This window comes from Triticum dicoccoides, chromosome 3A (assembly GCF_002162155.2).
Source record: "Triticum dicoccoides isolate Atlit2015 ecotype Zavitan chromosome 3A, WEW_v2.0, whole genome shotgun sequence".
Lineage (NCBI taxonomy): Eukaryota > Viridiplantae > Streptophyta > Magnoliopsida > Poales > Poaceae > Triticum > Triticum dicoccoides.
In genome coordinates this window covers 766,551,678-766,569,573 of record NC_041384.1, presented here as the reverse complement: position 1 = coordinate 766,569,573, position 17,896 = coordinate 766,551,678, and positions in this window count along the sequence as shown.

The window sequence follows — 17,896 nt, the reverse complement described above, 5'->3', positions numbered from 1 at the left end:
GATACTCGTGGTCGAATGAGAGGGAGCATGCGACTTTGGAATGAATTGACCGTGTCTTTGCCACAGCGTCTTGGGAGGAGTTGTACCCAATGTGCCAACTCACCGAGCTGGGTTCGGCCGTGTCCGACCACTGTCCTCTGCTACTTGACCTTAATGATGACTTGTGCATGGGGCGGAGATTCAAATCCAAGGCCTTCTGGACCATGGCCGAAGGTTTCATGCAAACGGTGCAGGATGCGTGGAGTTCAGTTCCAAGCGAGGGCAACCCTTATGTTGTGCTTGCATGCAAAGCTGAGGGCAACCGCGAAGAGCCTAAAAAATGGAGCGATCGCTGGATAGGTAATGTTAAACTGCAGATTGGCATAGCTATGGAGGTCATTTTCGGCTGGATAAAGATATGGAAACGAGAGCGCGGACGGAGCAGGAGGGTGCACTACGGAAACAGCTCAAGAGGAAACTACTGGGCCTCTGCTCGCTGGAGCGTACCATCGCAGGCCAAAGGTCAAGGATCCTCGTCCTACGAGAGGGGGATGCCAACACCAGTTTCTTTCACCAGAGTACGTATTCTAGCCATGTGGGAGATCTTGAAACATCGCAATGCAATTGTGTTCGAGGGAGCTACACCATTGATTAATCATGTGCTCTGTCGCTTCACGGAGGAAGCACGGAGTTGGAAACAAGCGGGTCTACTCAAAGGCGACCTTACTGACTTCTTTAACCAGGTGGAACGGCGGGCTAGTGCGGCAAGTTAGCTTATGAGTAGAGAGTAGATAGTAGGGTAGAGGTGGTGATGTTGTTCATGTAAAATCGTGTAACAATGTCGTGGAGGGGCTCTTTCACCCCATTCCTTCTTTAATTTATATAGTACGCACACTCGTGCGTATTCGAGAAAATTGAGACATCCTACACTGATTTATTTAGTGGGGCAGTTCTAAGCGCACTATAGTGTGCTATTAGCAGCGCTATAGCGCCCCATCTTTTTCAGTGACTAGAACATGTCAAAGAATATGGGTACTCAGGAAATCTGGCAGAAACCTGTTTACACATACAATAAAGGGATAGTACACGTTTTTTCGTAGCAGTCTGTCTGTGGACCATTTGTTTTGTTTTTAAATAAACTTGCTCCTTTAAAAAATTGTATCAGTAATTCACTATACAAAACTATTTCTATTTCATTTTAACTGAAATGTCTTTTTCTTCTACAGAGCACATTATGAGATTTTCCACGATTTGCTGCAAACACACATTTTTAAACTTTGCTTAATCTCCGCAGGATGTGACACTCATTTTCGCATTTCACCAAGAAGCTCAGGCTCCTAGAACTTGGAGGTTACTCGCATAAAGCTGTTCTAAGAAGAATAGGAAATGCATTCATACTCCCTCAAGTGTTTCAAGCTCTCAAAAGACAGATGAAACAAATAATTGCTGCCACCCTTTTCAAAGTTAAGGAGAAGAATGAACTGGTTACCATTTGCATGAGTACATAGATGAAATGTAGATGAATTACTAAGCTGAAAGTAATGGATACGCATGCTTACTTTATTACGAAGGACCAGCCCCTGATAGTCGCTCAAGGACGCAAGCAAACAGAGGTCCGAGTCGAAATACCAGTCCAGGGCTTCATCTTTGATGCAACGACAGAGGTAAGAATTGTCCAAGATAAGCTCCGGGGGGTATATGTGTTTTCCTTTCAGTAACTGCACAGAAGGCCAAATGATTAAGCTAAATGATCACTGATTTAAATATTCTGAGCAATATCTCGCTAAATGAAATCAATTTACAATCAATCGACATAGTCTGATAAACGGATTTTAAGGGCTACGCAATTTTGCCATAGCACGCTGTTTTTGTGTGTATATGATTGGTAGATAGATAGATACACAAACAGGAGGTAGCATTGCTATGTGACAAACCAGGCAAGCTTTGATGTGATAACGTGCATGATTTCCACGGAGCCTGTTCACCTCCTCTTCATCCAATCGAGTCTCGGTGTCAATTTTAGGTGTGCGAGACTTGAGCACTTTATATGCTCTCCAGAATTCCTCATGGATGATATCATCCAGCACTTCATAATCTCTAACTCGTCCATTGACATCTGGTCCGCTCAAGAATTCATAATCTCTAACTCGTCCCTTGACATCTGGTACGCTCAAGAACCTGTCGACTTCGTATTCAGTCTGGTAGCTCCAATTGGGCGAAGCGCCAGGCCAGGATCTCATGGTACCTGGACTCGTACTCGTCCGAAGGCTCGTAGAGGGATTCCGGCAACAGCCCCGGAAGTCGGGGTGCTTCTACTCCCTCTGTTCCTAAATACTTGTCTTTTAGGCATTTCAACAAGTGACTACATACGGAGCAAAATGAGTGAATCTACACTCTAAAATATGTCTACATACATCCGTATGTAGTAGTCATTTAAAATGTATAGAAAGACAAATATTTAGGAATGGAGGGAGTATCTGATTCGGACAACGATTCGCCTCCTTCACCAGTCACCACGGCGCCAGCGGAGGATCCTTGGTGATGAGGTTTGTTGCGGCGGCGGCGCCTCTTCTTTCAGATCTGCGGCATATGCAGGGCATCGATGTACGGAGAAATTTGAAACTTTTTGCGGGCTGGGCGCCCATTAATGCAGGCCCATTCGCTTTAAAGGGTGTTTGTTTCCAGGGATTTATTGGTGTAGAGATTTAAAAAAGTCCCTATAAGTTCCATCTAAACCAAACAGGAGGGACTTATAGGGACTTAAAGTGAGCATTTGGGACTTGTGAAATAAGACTCTCAAGGCGGGACTTGTAGAGAGTTATAGTTGTAATATGGTCTTATAGAGACTTATAAGTCCGAGGAACCAAACAGGTAAGGACTTTTTAGGGACTTGGGACTTATAAGTTGGGACTAAAAAAAGTCCTATGACTTATGAACCAAACAGGGTCTTAGAGTTCTTTTTTTGTTTGGGTTTTGAGTAAAATAAAGAATACACGCTAGCAGAAAAAAAGGCCAATGCTAGGGTTGTTGCAGATGTGTTGCATTTGACCACTACTAGGCCCCCAAAGGTTTGTAGCTAGCCCCGACCTGTTGGCCGCGGACTCTCAATTCGGCCACCTCATCACATTCTATTGCCTCCTATGAATCCACGACGGTAAAAAGTACACCACCACCACCACCACCACCAAATTATTTCGTTCAAATCCCACCATGCATTTGTCTTTTCTTCATTAGCATAGCCCACTATACTTCTACGAGAAGTCTTACTGCTTGGATATACTACCTCCGTTGTTATAAGATGTTGGGGCATTTTAAGCACCTGATTAAATTAAACTGCCCCAGTAAAAAGAGGAAAGCTCTATCCCAAGCTAGCCGTCGCCTCCCCAAAAGATAGGGTTCTTTGCCTCCCGCTGGCGCCAGCGCCGATACATCGCGTCTCCGGTGGCCTTAGGGCCATGGAGGCAGAGTGGATCTTGGACCTTGTCGGTGGGAGCGCTCCATTTCAAGACACTCGATCCGTCTGACATACTTGAGAGGCTCAACACACATGAGTTTCAGCTTTCTGAGAAAAGAGATATCTACGGTCCAAACTATGGGCGAACTCGTGCCTTGAAGGCAAAAGCTGTCTCCTCATCTGAAGAAGAATCTGACAGCAGTTCTGATGATCCTGAAGACAGTGGAAGGGAACTTGCTATGCTTGTGAAGAAGTTCCAAAAATTCACCAAGAAGAAAGGTTTCAGAAAGTCTTCACGATCAAACTCGTGGAATGATGAAGCTTCTGCTCATGACTACAAGAAGAAAACATGTCACAAGTGCAAGAAACCTGGCTACTTTATCTCTGAGTGTCCGCAGTGGGACAATGAGAACAAAAAGAAGAAGAAGAGCAAGGAATATGACTCTGACGACAAGAAGAAGAAGAAATACTCAAAGTCTTCTTCCAAGTCTTCCTCAAAGTCTTCATCACACAAGAAGAGCTCATCTGGCAAGGCACGTGCTTTTGTTGGCAAGAAAATGGATTCAGAGGAGGAGTCCGCTTCTGAGGAGGCGGAGGTGGAGTCTGAGGAGGAGTCCGATTCTGGCGTTGCAAGTCTGGCTACAACACACGTTGCCAAGTCCATCTTCAACACTGAAGACAATGACTTCACCACCGACACTGATGCAAATGACAAGGACTACTCCGCTCCTACCTACTGCTTCATGGCACGCGGTGCCAAGGTAAACACACGCACTACTCACTATCAAACATCTAGTGACAATGACTCTGATTGTGGTTCAAGACCAAGCTACAAAACACTTGCTAAAATTGCAACTGAACAACAGAAAGCCATGGAACATATTCAAAAACTGTTAGACAAAAGCGATGATCTGTTAGGCGCTGAAATGACTCAATCTGAGTCCTTAATTGAAGACATAAAAAATCTTCACGTTAAGTATGAGGAACTTGAAAGTCATCATGAAACACTCTCAACAACTCATGAAAAGCTTTCTTATGATTATCTTCAAAGGAAGTAAGATCTTGAGAAATTGAGAGCGGCTCATGAAGATCTTCAAAAGGAAAACGAGTCACCTCGCGCCAAACAGATCAGTTCCGCTCAGGAAGGATTTGAACCACCATGTCTTAAATGCATCGAGCGTGACAATGCTACTTCTGTTGCTGAGTGTTCTACTGGTGCTACTATTGCAATATCTTCAACTGTTGATGTGGTAACTAACCCCTCTGCTGAGGATACCACTGCTATTGCTGATGAGAATGCTAGGTTGAAGACATTGCTTGAAACAGGGATGTACAAAAGTCTCAAAGGGCATCAGACACTATGTGAAGTCCTCAAAAGGCAGATCCTGAACCGAAACCCTAGGAAAGAGGGTGTTGGGTTCGTAAGGAAAATGAATGCTGATGGCTCTTACTGGAAACCTGAGCAGTACCCCAAAACCACATGGGTTGCTGCAAAGGAACCTTCAGCAGATCCATCCAATCTATCTGGCTTCACTTGTGCTAACCCCATTGTCATTGATGAATCCTTTGATGCAAACTATAAACTGTTTAAGAATCAGAATGGTGAAGTGTTTGCCAGGTACATTGGTTCTAACTACAGGAATGGACCGCCTATGAAGAAGATCTGGGTGCCGAAAAGGTGTTTGGAAAATCTTCTTGTGAATGTCATCATGACACCACAGGTGAAGAAGACAAACCCCAGACCACAGGCTTCATACGGCCCAAAGGCTTCATACAGACAGAGGACTCACCTGAGTCGCACTAACGCAAATGTTTTGCAGGGAAACCATACTCAGGCCTATGAATACGAGAGCGGTTCATCGAACTGCCATGTTCATAAGACCAAGAACTATTCTGCTTATTCTTATGAGTACTATTGTCCGCCTGCAAGACTTTTTGCTAGGGCTCCAAAGCCAAAGTTCTCAGACGCCGCACTTAGACTTATTGCTTCTAAGCCACCCTTGAAGATGTGGGTGGCTAAGAAAGCTTAACTCTCTTTTGCAGGGAAAGGTCTCCAGCAGAAAACCAAAATCGTCTGACGCTATTGCTGGGGACCTTAAACATCTTGTAGGGCGCAAGATCAAATGCCCGAATGGTCTTACTATGTACTTCGTTCCTGAATCGCTTGCTACTATCCCTATTAGTCCTGATCTGGATCTAAGCTTTCATAACCCACTGGTTCGTCAAATGTTTTTGCTTCACAATTCTCTTCGTGAAGCCTATCCCCCTAACTGCACTGTAGGGTACGACACCAGTGTCTTCCGAATGGATTATTGAAAGTGGGTGTACCAATCACATGACTGGCAAAAGAAGCCTTCTTATGGACTCAACCTTACGTCCATCCGACAAGAGTCACATCACATTTGCTGACACTGGTAAAAGTAAGGTATTGGGTCTAGGTAGAGTTGCAATCTCAAAGGATCAACACATGGATAAAGTCAAGCTTGTTGAATCCCTTGGCTTCAACTTAATGTCTGTCTCAATGCTTTGCGATTTGAACATGATCGTAATGTTTGGAAAATATCGCTGCCTTGTTCTAATGGAATCTGACAAGTATCTAGTGTTTGAAGGGTATCGGAAAGATGATTTGTACGTGGTAGATTTCTCAGTAGGACCACAGCTTGCCGTATGTCTTCTAGCAAAAGCTTCAGAATGCTGGCTCTGGCATCGGAGGCTAGGGCATGCTGGCATGAGGAACCTCCACACCCTTGCAAAGAAGAAGCATGTCATAGGCATCGAGGGCGTCAAGTTCAAGAAAGATCACTTATGCGGTGCCTGTGAAGCAGGAAAGATGACGAGGGCCAAACATCCCTCGAAGACAATCATGACAACTACTCAACCCTTCGAACTGCTCCACATGGATCTTTTCGTTCCTACTCATTACTCAACTCTTACTACTACTGCTTGTCTCTATGGCTTTGTCATTGTTGATGATTATTCTAGATATACTTGGGTGCACATAATCCTCTACAAGACTGAAGTGCAGGATGTCTTTAGATGCTTCGCCAATCGAGCAATGAACAACTATGGTGCCAAGATAAAGCACATCAGAAGTGACAATGGCACTGAATTCAAGAACACTGGCCTTGATACATATCTTGATACTTTGGGCATCACACATGAATTCTCATCCCCGTACATGCCACAGCAGAATGGTGTCGTCGAACGCAAGAACAGAACACTCATTGAGATGGCCCGAACGATGCTTGATGAATACAAGACTCCAAGAAAATTCTGGCCTGAAGCCATTGATACTGCATGCCATACAATCAATCGTGTTTATCTTCACAAGCTTCTGAACAGGACATCTTATGAGCTCCTTACTGGCAATAATCCAAATGTTAGTTACTTCAGAGTATTTGGCGCCAGGTGCTGGATCAAGGATCCACATCACACTTCAAAATTTGCACCAAAAGCACATGAGGGTTTTATGCTTGGATATGGAAAGGATTCACACTCCTACAGAGTCTTCAATCTCTTTCATTATAAAGTGGTTGAAACAGTGGAGGTGCGATTTGATGAGACTAACGGTTCACAAAGAGAACACCTACCAAATGTGCTAGATGAAGTTCCATCCAACGAATCAATCAAGCTAATGGGAACTGGAGAAATCATACCCTCTGAAGCTTAACCTGAAGAGGAACTTATCATCTCCGCACCTGATCAACCCGAAGACAATGCTCAGTCTGAAGACAATCCCTCTAACAACAACAATGATCAGCAAGAGCAAAATCTTCGCCCTGTACATCCTGGTGTTGCCAATGAAGTGCAGATTGAGAGAATAATTGATAGCATCAATGCACCTGGTCCGCTCACTCGTTCAAGGGCAACTCAGCTAGCAAATTTCTATGGGCACTTCGCATTCGTCTCAATAACAGAACCGAAGAAAGTTGAAGAATCCTTCATGGAACCTGAATGGATTCAAGCTATGCAAGAAGAGCTTCAATAGTTTGAGCTGAACAATGTATGGGAACTGGTTAAGCGTCCTGATCCTCGGAAGCACAATATAATAGGCACCAAATGGATATACCACAACAAGCAAGATGATCATGGTCAAGTTGTTAGAAACAAAGCTTGTCTTGTTGCTCAAGGATATACTCAAGTGGAAGGCATTGACTTCGATGAAACATTTGCTCCTGTGGCTCGACTTGAAGCCATACGCATACTGCTGGCCTATGCAAATCATCATAACATACTTCTATATCAAATGGATGTGAAGAGCGCTTTTCTCAATGGCAAGATTGAAGAAGAAGTGTATGTTGCACAACCGCCTGGCTTTGAAGATCCAAAACATCCTGACATGGTATACAAGCTCAACAAGGCACTGTATGGCCTCAAACAAGCCCCTCGGGCTTGGTATGACACACTCAACTACTTCCTGAAGAGCAAAGGCTTCATACCTGGTTCCCTCGACCCCACTCTCTTCATGAAGACATCTGATGGTGAACTGTTTGTGTGCCAAATATATGTGGATGACATCATCTTCGGCTGCACCAATTAGAAGTACGGTGAAGAGTTTGGATATATGATGCAAGAGCAATATCATATGTCCATGATGGGAGAGCTGAAGTTATTCCTCGGTCTTCAAATACGACCGCAACGCAACGACATCTTCATATCTCAAGAGAAGTATCTCAAAGATTGCCTGAAGAAGTTCGGTATGCAAGACTGCAAAGGCTTCACGACGCCAATGCCAGCCAAACATCATCTGGGTCCCGACGACAATGGTAAAGAGTTCGATCAAAAGGTATACCGCTCCATGATTGGTTCTTTACTTTATCTATGTGCATCTAGGCCAGATATTATGCTTAGTGTTTGCATGTGTGCTCGATTCCAAGCGGCACCAAAGGAGTCGCATCACTTAGTTGTGAAGCGAATTCTTCGATATTTGGCTCACACCCCAACTCTAGGATTATGGTATCCAAAGGGCTCAGAGTTTGATCTGGTTGGATTCTTGGATGCTGATTATGCTGGTGACAAGGTGGATCGCAAGTCTACATCAGGCACATGTCATTTTCTGGGACGATCACTTGTATGTTGGTCTTCAAAGAAGCAGAACTGTGTATCTCTCTCCACTACTGAATCTGAATACATTGCTGCTAGATCTTGCTGCGCTCAGCTTCTGTGGATGAAGCAAACACTCATGGACTATGGCATTCATCTAAAGCAAGTGCCACTCTACTGCGACAACGAAAGCGCCATCAAGATTGCCAACAACCCAATTCAGCACTCGAAGACAAAGCACATTGAAATTCGTCATCACTTTCTCAGAGATCATGTTGTGAAGGAAGACATTGATATCATACACGTCAACACTGAAGAACAATTGGCAGATATCTTCACCAAGCCCTTGGATGAGAAGAGATTTTGCAAGTTACGATGTGAGCTAAATATCTTGGAATCCTCAAATGTCCTGTGATCAGGCACACATCCTAAAACTTATGCATATTGATGACTTAGATGTGCAACAGACGAAGTGAAGTATATCTTCAATCAATGAAGACATACGTTCTAAGTGTGAATACATTAATGTGGAATTTGACTTCAGAGCGCCATGATAATTGTGCACCGTGTCTGGGTCTAATACTTCCTATACGGTGGGTAACGCCACCACCAAAGGTTCTGTTCGAAGTGTTTCACTCATGGTGTTACATTTGCTATGTCTTCACATTTGGTTTGGCTTAAATCTCAACATGTCTTCATGATTATCTTCACTATGTTGATTATATATATATATATATATATATATATATATATATATATATATATATATATATATATATATATATATATATATATATATATATATATTAGTGTTCTGCCCTCTACAACATTCTTATAGCTATGTCTTCGTGTTGAATCTTTTGAAGTAAGTGAATGTGATCGGACCCTAACCTCTCTATGCTTTCTATCTCAAACTCTATCTCTCCAAATCATATGCATTCTATTGAAACTGTCGAATGTCTTCTCTGCGTCCTTGTCAGCAGAAGATACAGAGACAAACATTAAGTCCGTTTTCAATGCTCATTCCTTCACCTGAAACCCGAAGAAGTGGGAACGACCACCCGACAATCCAGGCGTGCGTGGGAGGTGGAACAACCTCCGACATGCTGCATCTTGGCCATGTGTTCCTCAGATGTGAATCGCCAGGGGCACCTGTGTAATAACACTGAGCCTCCCCTGTACCTATAAATACACGTCTCACCGCAGTCATTATCTCTTCTTCCACTCTCGCACGAACCCTAGCGCCACCGCTAGCCCTCGACGACGTCGGCGACGAAGCACTTCGCTGCCGCAACCTCTCCGATGCCGTCTTCACGCTGAACACGGACATCATCTTCTCCGCCGTCGCCGTAGGTGTCCTCCATCGCCAAGTTAGGGTACGGAAGATCGAACTGCTCGGCCTCCTCTTCCACTCCGTCTAGCAGTTCTTAGTGTGGTAAATAAAACTTCCTTTTTACGGCCCCCTTGATCCTATAGCTTTGTCACTTTCTACCACAAGCAGTTTCTATTCACACAAGTTGGATCTCTTTCATACTACATCTCATAACATGCCTAGTATATTCACTTATGCTTCACAAAGTAGTTAGATTCCTCACTTGTACTGATCTCTGGATTCATACAAATCTGGAACCAACTCCTTATCTATGAGTGAATGTCTTCGCACGATGAGGTCAAATGTCTTCTAAACTGATTTATCTTCAAAATCTTCTGAGAATGCATATGACCTCTTCCCCTTCGCTCGCACCTTAATGCTGTCACAGGTACATGTCCGTAGGAGAATCCCTTGGTTCTCATAGTCTGCATTCATTTGCAGAATACTTATTGCATCATATAAATTCTCCCGAAGCCAGTTCCTGTTTGTCCAGCAAGTGGAAACCTTTGAAGCCTTTGAACGTATTGAAGCCTTTCAGTTTAAAATTCATGGCTTCAGAGAAATCTACAAGGAAGGGAGGCAGACAACATCGTGGCGGAACATCAAGAGATCTGCCTGATGACCTCTCAGAACTTTACAAGACAGATCCTGAAGAGGATTATAATCAGCGCAAGACCCGAATCCAGTGGATTCGAAATATTGGGCAGAATAATGGTTCAAATACCGGTTTGTGACCCAAGAATATGCTGAGAAAAATGCCATCAAGCGACCGTGGGGAGACATCCTATACAAGAATCTTCAACCCAGGTCCAGAGAAGAAGCCATTGAACAAGGCTTCTATCCCTGCATGTTCCATGGGCCACAGCCTACAGATGCACACCCATCGTCACTACTATGGTGCCGTGACGACAATCTATTCAAGCGCAACTTCCAGTTGCCAAGAACTCAGCGAAGCAGAACAAGAAGTCTTTGGGTTTAGACTTCAACCCTGGTCCCTCTGCTCCCCGTGCCGATGGAACTCGCGAAGCTGAACCAAATCTTCTTGGGCCCTTCTACAACCTTGAAGGTCTCATCACCCATATCGTGGTTCAAGGGACCGCCGTGAATGAGCCTGCAGACGACGCTGACTCAGATGAAGCGCCTGCAGCGCCGAAGCTAAAGAAACTGAAGCAGCCAAAAGCTTCCAAGCCTGTCTCTGCACCAAAAATCTCATGGGCGAAGCCATTGGCCACTACACCCCCTGAAGACAGTGTGCAGTCTGATGATTTGTCACGCATCTCCAAGCCCTAGAAGGTCAAGAAGCCTCTGCCACACACCGGCCAAGAACTGACAGCTGCTGCTATTCTGCGCAACGATGCCATTGATCTATCCAGTGATGAAGATCTTGCAGATGACGCTCTTGAGCAGCTAATCAAGAGCAAAGAAGAAGCAGAAATCTTCAACAATTTGCCTCTCTTTGACGTGGCAATCATCCACGACTTCATTGATGAGTGGTTTGAAACGCCCAACCTCAGCTTCGAAGACTTGCAACTTCCCGTTGGTCTAAGTGTCGCCTTCCATGGTGCCATTGCTTCAGAGCTCGCTCTTGCTCAGCGCATCGTCGAACTGAAGCAAAAGATTGACTATGAAAAGGCTCAGTTCAAGAAGCATATGGCCAAGCTCAGTGTACAAGAGGTCAAGAACTTCAAGCTCATGCTGCACGAGCTTAAAGAAGCCTTTCTCAAGAAGCGTGAAGAAGCGCAAGGCTCTCGTGAGCGTATGAAGAGCCTGGCTGACAAGTGTGTGCAAGCCTACAATGAGGCTGAGAAGCGCAAGGCCCTTGGGCATCCAGGCATCGACCCCAGGATGGCTGCAAACAAGAAGAAGAAGCCCTCTATGGCCAAACCCGACGCACCAAGGCAGGAAGAAGATCCCATTGTCTTCCCAACTAGCATGACTGGCTCGAAGCCAAAGGTCCGGTTAACCGCTTCAGAGCTGAAGAAGACGAGGACTGCTGAGGCTGAAGCCAGAAAGAGGAAACATCCTGAAGCCTCTGCCACTGCTCCCTCCAAGAAGAAGTGGAAGACCAAGAAGGAACGGGCTGCTCCCATAGAGCCCTTGATTGTTGAACCCATCTCCATGGTTCGCCCTGACGCTAAACCTCAAGAATGTCAACTGACTGTCCATGAGCCTGCTTTCACAGAGGCTCATGAAGCTGAAGACTTTCCAGCAGCCGATCCCATCGCTGCTGAAGACATTGGTCACCATGACCATGTTGAAGATGATGCAGTTCTTCCTCAGCTCGAGCACCAACAGGTATCATCGCCTGTGCTAACACACAGCGAACTCATCAGCATTGGTCGTCCTCTGACGCCAATTGCTTAGGATGCATCATGGGCTGATCGCCCACAAGCACAAGAGGAAGAAGACTTTGAGGCCCAGCCAACTCCAACTCCACAGGCGTCGCCAGCGTTACGCAGGCTTCGCAAAGGACCAAGGCCTCCAGTCTCTGAGTCTGAAGCTAAAGCTGCTGAAGACATTCCGGCTGCATCAGCCGATAAAGAAGAAACCCCAAAAGCTGCTACTCCCCCATCTCACCAAGAAGCTGTTCTCGAGGAGAACGTGACTGTGACCAACCCTCCAACTCGTCAAGTGGAGGTCGAGAATCTTGAGGCTGCCACCACCAATACCAATGAAGCTACTAACGCTGTCATGGCTGAAGCTAATGTGGAGCCTTCACCAACCCAAGCACCAGAAGTCAGCGAAGCCACTGATCCCACTGCTTCTGTTCCTGCGCCTGCTGCTGGTCCTCAGTTCGACTATCATGTTGAGCACAGGCCTCAGGTACATAAGCCAATCCCAAGATTGCCCAGGTTTCTAGGTCCTGCATCAGCACCTGGATCCTTCAATGTCAATGGCTTTAAAGCAGACAACACTTTCTTCAATAGCTCCAGGAACCCCTACTCAAGGGAAAGAATATCATCTGATCGGTTCTGGAGCTATCCGCAGTGAAGCTATTACTCCTGCATTCTATACAATCAAGGTCGCATCTTCCCACACAAGCGTCTTGACATTGAAGCAATAGCTGGTCTTCCCTGTCTGGAAGAAGCTCTGGATTGCTTCAAAGAGGTTGGATTGCTGCCGTTCGTCACCGACCAAGAGCATTAGAATGAAGAGTTGCTGCTCCAATTCTATGCCACACTTCACATCCGCGGGTACAACAGAGATCTGAAGACTTGGGTCCTGGAGTGGATGACAGGAAACGTTCATCACGAAGCCAAAGCCTTTGACATCATTGAGCTCACTGGTCTACCCACTCCTGGCGATCTCTACGAAGCTGGCTGTCAGATTCACAGTGAAGCTATGGAGAGCATCTTTCAGAAGCCTGAACCCAACATGAGTCAGATGCTCAGTATGATGAAGCCATTGCCCCAAGATGCTGCATATCCCAAAGAGTTCTTTGTTGAAGACCTTGAGTATCTGCCAAGGACTATTTATCACATCATAAGGCGAACTCTATGGCCCATCAAAGGACACTCTCCACATGCCAAGCTAGAAGGTGCAATGAAGACCTTGGTCTTTTATATTCTTCATGGCAAATGCTTCAATGCACAGGACTTCTTCATCCGCCAACTTGCTGCATCAGGCTCTGATCTTTTTGGCTTGAAGTTCTACGCTCCATGGATAATGCGGCTGATTAAACTCCACTCCGCTATCTCATATCAGCCATATGCTTGCAAGCATCGGATCATTCTGCCTGATGTGGATATGTCTGTTGAAGCCATTTATCCTGAGACTGCCAAGGAACCTCTAAGTCTTCAGAATGCGGAGCATCAAAGTTTTTCTCAGAACATTGAAGGAGTTGAAGCAGTCACTCGTGTGTATCCTTTGGCTGGAACTACACGTGCACCACACCCTGCCCTTACTGAAGCCACCGACAGCACAATTGCCCAACAACCCAAGAAGCGCACTCGTGTTCTTAATGACCGAGAGCTTCTGGTGGCTCTTCATCAGAAACAGGATAGGCATCATGACTGGCCGAAGCGCCAAATGCAAAGCCTCTTGGTGGATGTCAACCGCATTCGCAATCTTGCCACCAAGAATGCCTTTGTTGCACATGAAACCTCTCGACGCACCTGGAAAGGGCTGACGCTGATGTGCTATGAAGATGATCTTCAAGAGGATGGCTTCTCTGAATGCTTCAAGTTTGACTCCACACCTCCTCGAAGGGCAGTGCTGCGACGAACTCCATCTCTTGAAGACTCTGAGTTCTCTTCCTCCGCTGCAACTATGAATGCCAGAGTGATCGAGGATGAAGACGATGCCACTTCACCGCCACCTCCTTCAGCACGCTTCGACACTGCTCCAAGTTCTTCTGCACCGCCGAACACCACCGACGACCCTGCTGCTTCACCTACTCTTCATGGGCATGAGTAGATGCTCTATGTCTTCAAACCTTTTTGGTCCTTACTGACAAAAGGGGGAGAAGCATATGAGTTTGATAGTCCTCAAGCGGGTCCATATGGGTGGGTGCTTTATATTTTGCTTCGTGTTTACAACTCTTGTTTTGATACATTTGGTTCTTTGAGTTGTAACACTTAAACTCGATGGTCGTCTGCTACTTATTTGCTACTTTGTGATGCGATGATAAATTCCGCATGTGCGACGATAAATTCCGCACTTAGATCATTTTGCAGACGTCCATTTTCCATTATGCATGTCAATATCTTCACATACCTTCAAATGCATAGTGGATTGTCATCATAAGTTGAAGAGGATCTCCACAAGCACAACCTGCCATGTGCAGTTGCATTCCAAAAGCAAATTACTTATATGCACATCTTCAGGGGGAGCCCTTGCAACTTATGAAGACAATTCCTTATCCTTTACAATTTCGCATATTATATTCCCCGTTGAAAACTTCAACTAGTTTGTCATCAATCACCAAAAAGGGGGAGATTGTAAGTGCATCTAGTGGCACCCCTAGTTGGTTTTGGAGTATTGACGACAAACCTAGTTGAGGGACTGATGTGTTTGTGAGAATTGCAGGATAACACAGGTAGAAGTCCCTCATTGATTCGGTTTTCCTAGCAGAGATGACCCCTAAAAATGTATGAAGACATTGATGTCAAAGGTGGTATATGAAGATACTCTCATTGAAGACTATGACAAGAGAAGACATCGCATGAAGCCTATGGAGCTCGAAGACTTAGATCTTTTGTAGTTTTGTTTCTTCTTTGTTGAGTCATAGGAACCACCGTACTGTTGAGTGGGGTCCAAGTGAACCAGTCAGAATGACTGAAGTGATGCTTAACCAAAACCTATGTCTTCGAGTGAAGACTATGAGAGCAAAACTTGTCCAGAGTCGGACAAGTCAGCTTTGCTTGTAGCCCATGTAAAGCTGCCGCATGAGTTTGAAATCTGACCGTTGGAACACGTGTCAGTTCCTTAGTGACCCAGGGTCATTTCGGACAAATCAGGTCGGGTTGCCTAGTGGTTATAAATAGCCCACCCCCTACAACCATAAACGGTTGGCTGCTCAGAGTTAGAGTACGGCTTTTGTTCGTTTGAGAGCAACCCACCTCGAAGCCTTTGAGAGAGAATTCCTTGCGAGGATAAAGCCCTAACCACCCAGAGCCTAAGAGTGTTAGGCATCACTTAAGTCTTCTTGTCTGTGTGATCTGAAGACTTAATACACTTGAGGACTGTGAATCCTCCAGCCGGTTAGGCGTCACGTTCTGAGCATCCAAGAGACATTGTGGATCGCCAGTGAACGAAGTCTGTGAAGGTTTGGGAGTCTACCTTGAAGACTTACCAGAGTGATTGGGCGAGGTCTGTGTGACCTTAGCTCAAGGGGAATACGGTGAGGACTTGGTGTCCTGAGCTGCGTGTTCAGGACTGGGTGTCCGGGACTGTGTGTCCTCAGGTTTAAATACCTAGCCGCCCCAACCAGACGTACAGTTGACACAGCAATTGGAACTGGTCCAAAAAATCATTGTCTTCAACGAGTCACTGGTTTCATCCTTCACTTCCCTTACTTACTGTTACTCCTTGTGAAGTAATTGTATGATTGCACTATCTTTTGTCTTCACTGAGTGACTGTGTGTTCTGTTTGGCTTCATAATATCTTCCTACCTAATCCTTACTACATCGCTGCTATTAGTCATTGTGCTCTCACTCCATTGAATACTTGACTATGGTTTGCCTAATGTAGTCTACCTTCCGCTGCATGGTAATAGGTTTATTTCTATCGTTTGTCTTCGAAACTTCCATGTTTTGAAGACTTTCATAAAAATCGCCTATTCACCCCCCTCTAGTTGATATAACGCACTTTCAGCCTACCCCCACCATGCCTTGGTGAGACCCGATGTGTCTAACATGGCGTTAACCAAATCAGTTAGAGTACGGTTCTTTCTTTCGGCCACCCCATTTGACTGAGGTGAGTAGGGAGGCGTCCTCTCATGGATTATACCATGTTCCGCACAAAAAGCATCAAACTCATTGGGAAAATACTCTCCACCACGGTCGGACCTAAGCCTCTTGATTTTCCGATCAAGTTGGTTTTCCACTTCAGCTTTATAGATCTTGAAAAAGTACAAAGCCTCATCCTTAGATTTCAGAAGATACACACGACAGTACCTAGTGGAGTCATCAATTAACGTCATGAAATATTTCTTTCCACCTTTTGTCAACACACCATTCATTTCACATAGATCTGAATGTATGAGCTCTAGTGGTGCAAGATTTCTTATTTCCGCAGTCGTGTGAGACTTACGAGGTTGCTTAGCTTGCACACACAATTGACAGTTAGATCCCTTGACGGGGGTGAAACTAGGGATTAAGTTCAACTTCGCTAGTCGCGACATGCAACCAAAGTTAACATGACAAAGACGTGAATGCCACACATTGGATTCACTATTGTTGCAAATATGATTAACAACATTATTGCAAACGTCTGATAAGGATAAATGAAACAAGCCTCCTGACTCATAGCCTTTACCAACAAAGGTTCCATACTTGGATATTACAAATTTATTCGACTCAAAGACAAGCTTGTAGCCATCTCTACACAGAAGAGATCCGCTAACAAGATTTTTATTAACGGGGGGGGACATAATGCACGTTCTTCAGCCGCCGATCTTCCCTGAATTAAACTTCAGATCGACCATGCCAACACCACGAACAGAAGCACTTGAACCGTTTCCCATCAGCACGGTTGAAGTCCCTGCGGTCTGATAAGACGAAAACATGGAAATATCAACGCATACATGCACATTAGCACCCGTGTCAATCAACCAGTCAGGAGAATGACATACTGAAAGAATAGTGGGAAATATACCATACCCAGCATCCTTCATGTCAGTGTCTCCAATGAAAACATTAGCGGTCTTGCCGCCTTTCCCAGGATGACGCTTGTCATAGCGATTAGGGCAACTAGGAGCCCAATGATCAGGATCCCCACACACATGACAAGCACCTTTCTTCTTGCCATTCTTCCTCTTGAATTTCGTGTGTTGCATAGCCTTGTTCTTCCCATCAAACTTTGCTTTTCCATCAAACTTGCCCTTGTTCTTGAACTTGTGGGGCTGGAAGTTCTGCTTCTGTACCACGTTGGCACTAGATCCTCCCTCAATACCTCGAGCACATGTGTCCTTTGCTCTCGCCTTTTCTTCCACATCAAGAGTGCCAATGAGATCCGGGACGGAAAACTCTTGACTCTTATGCTTCAGCAAGGTAGCAAAGTTCCTCCATGAAGGGGGAAGCTTAGTGATGACACCTCCGGCAACAAACTTGTCCGGTAGCATACAACTGAAGTGCTCAAGTTCTCTAGCAAATGACTGTATCTCATGAGCTTGCTCAACCACGGAGCGCTCTTCAGTCATCCTGTAATCATAGAATTGCTCCATGATGTACAGCTCAGTGCCAACATCCGAGACCCCAAACTTGGCCTCGAGTGCATCCCACATATCTTTTCCATTATCAATTGACGCATAAGCATCAACTATGTTCTCACCAAGAACACTCAAGAGAGCAGCCTTAAACAGAGTATCCATTTTCTGAAAAGCTTG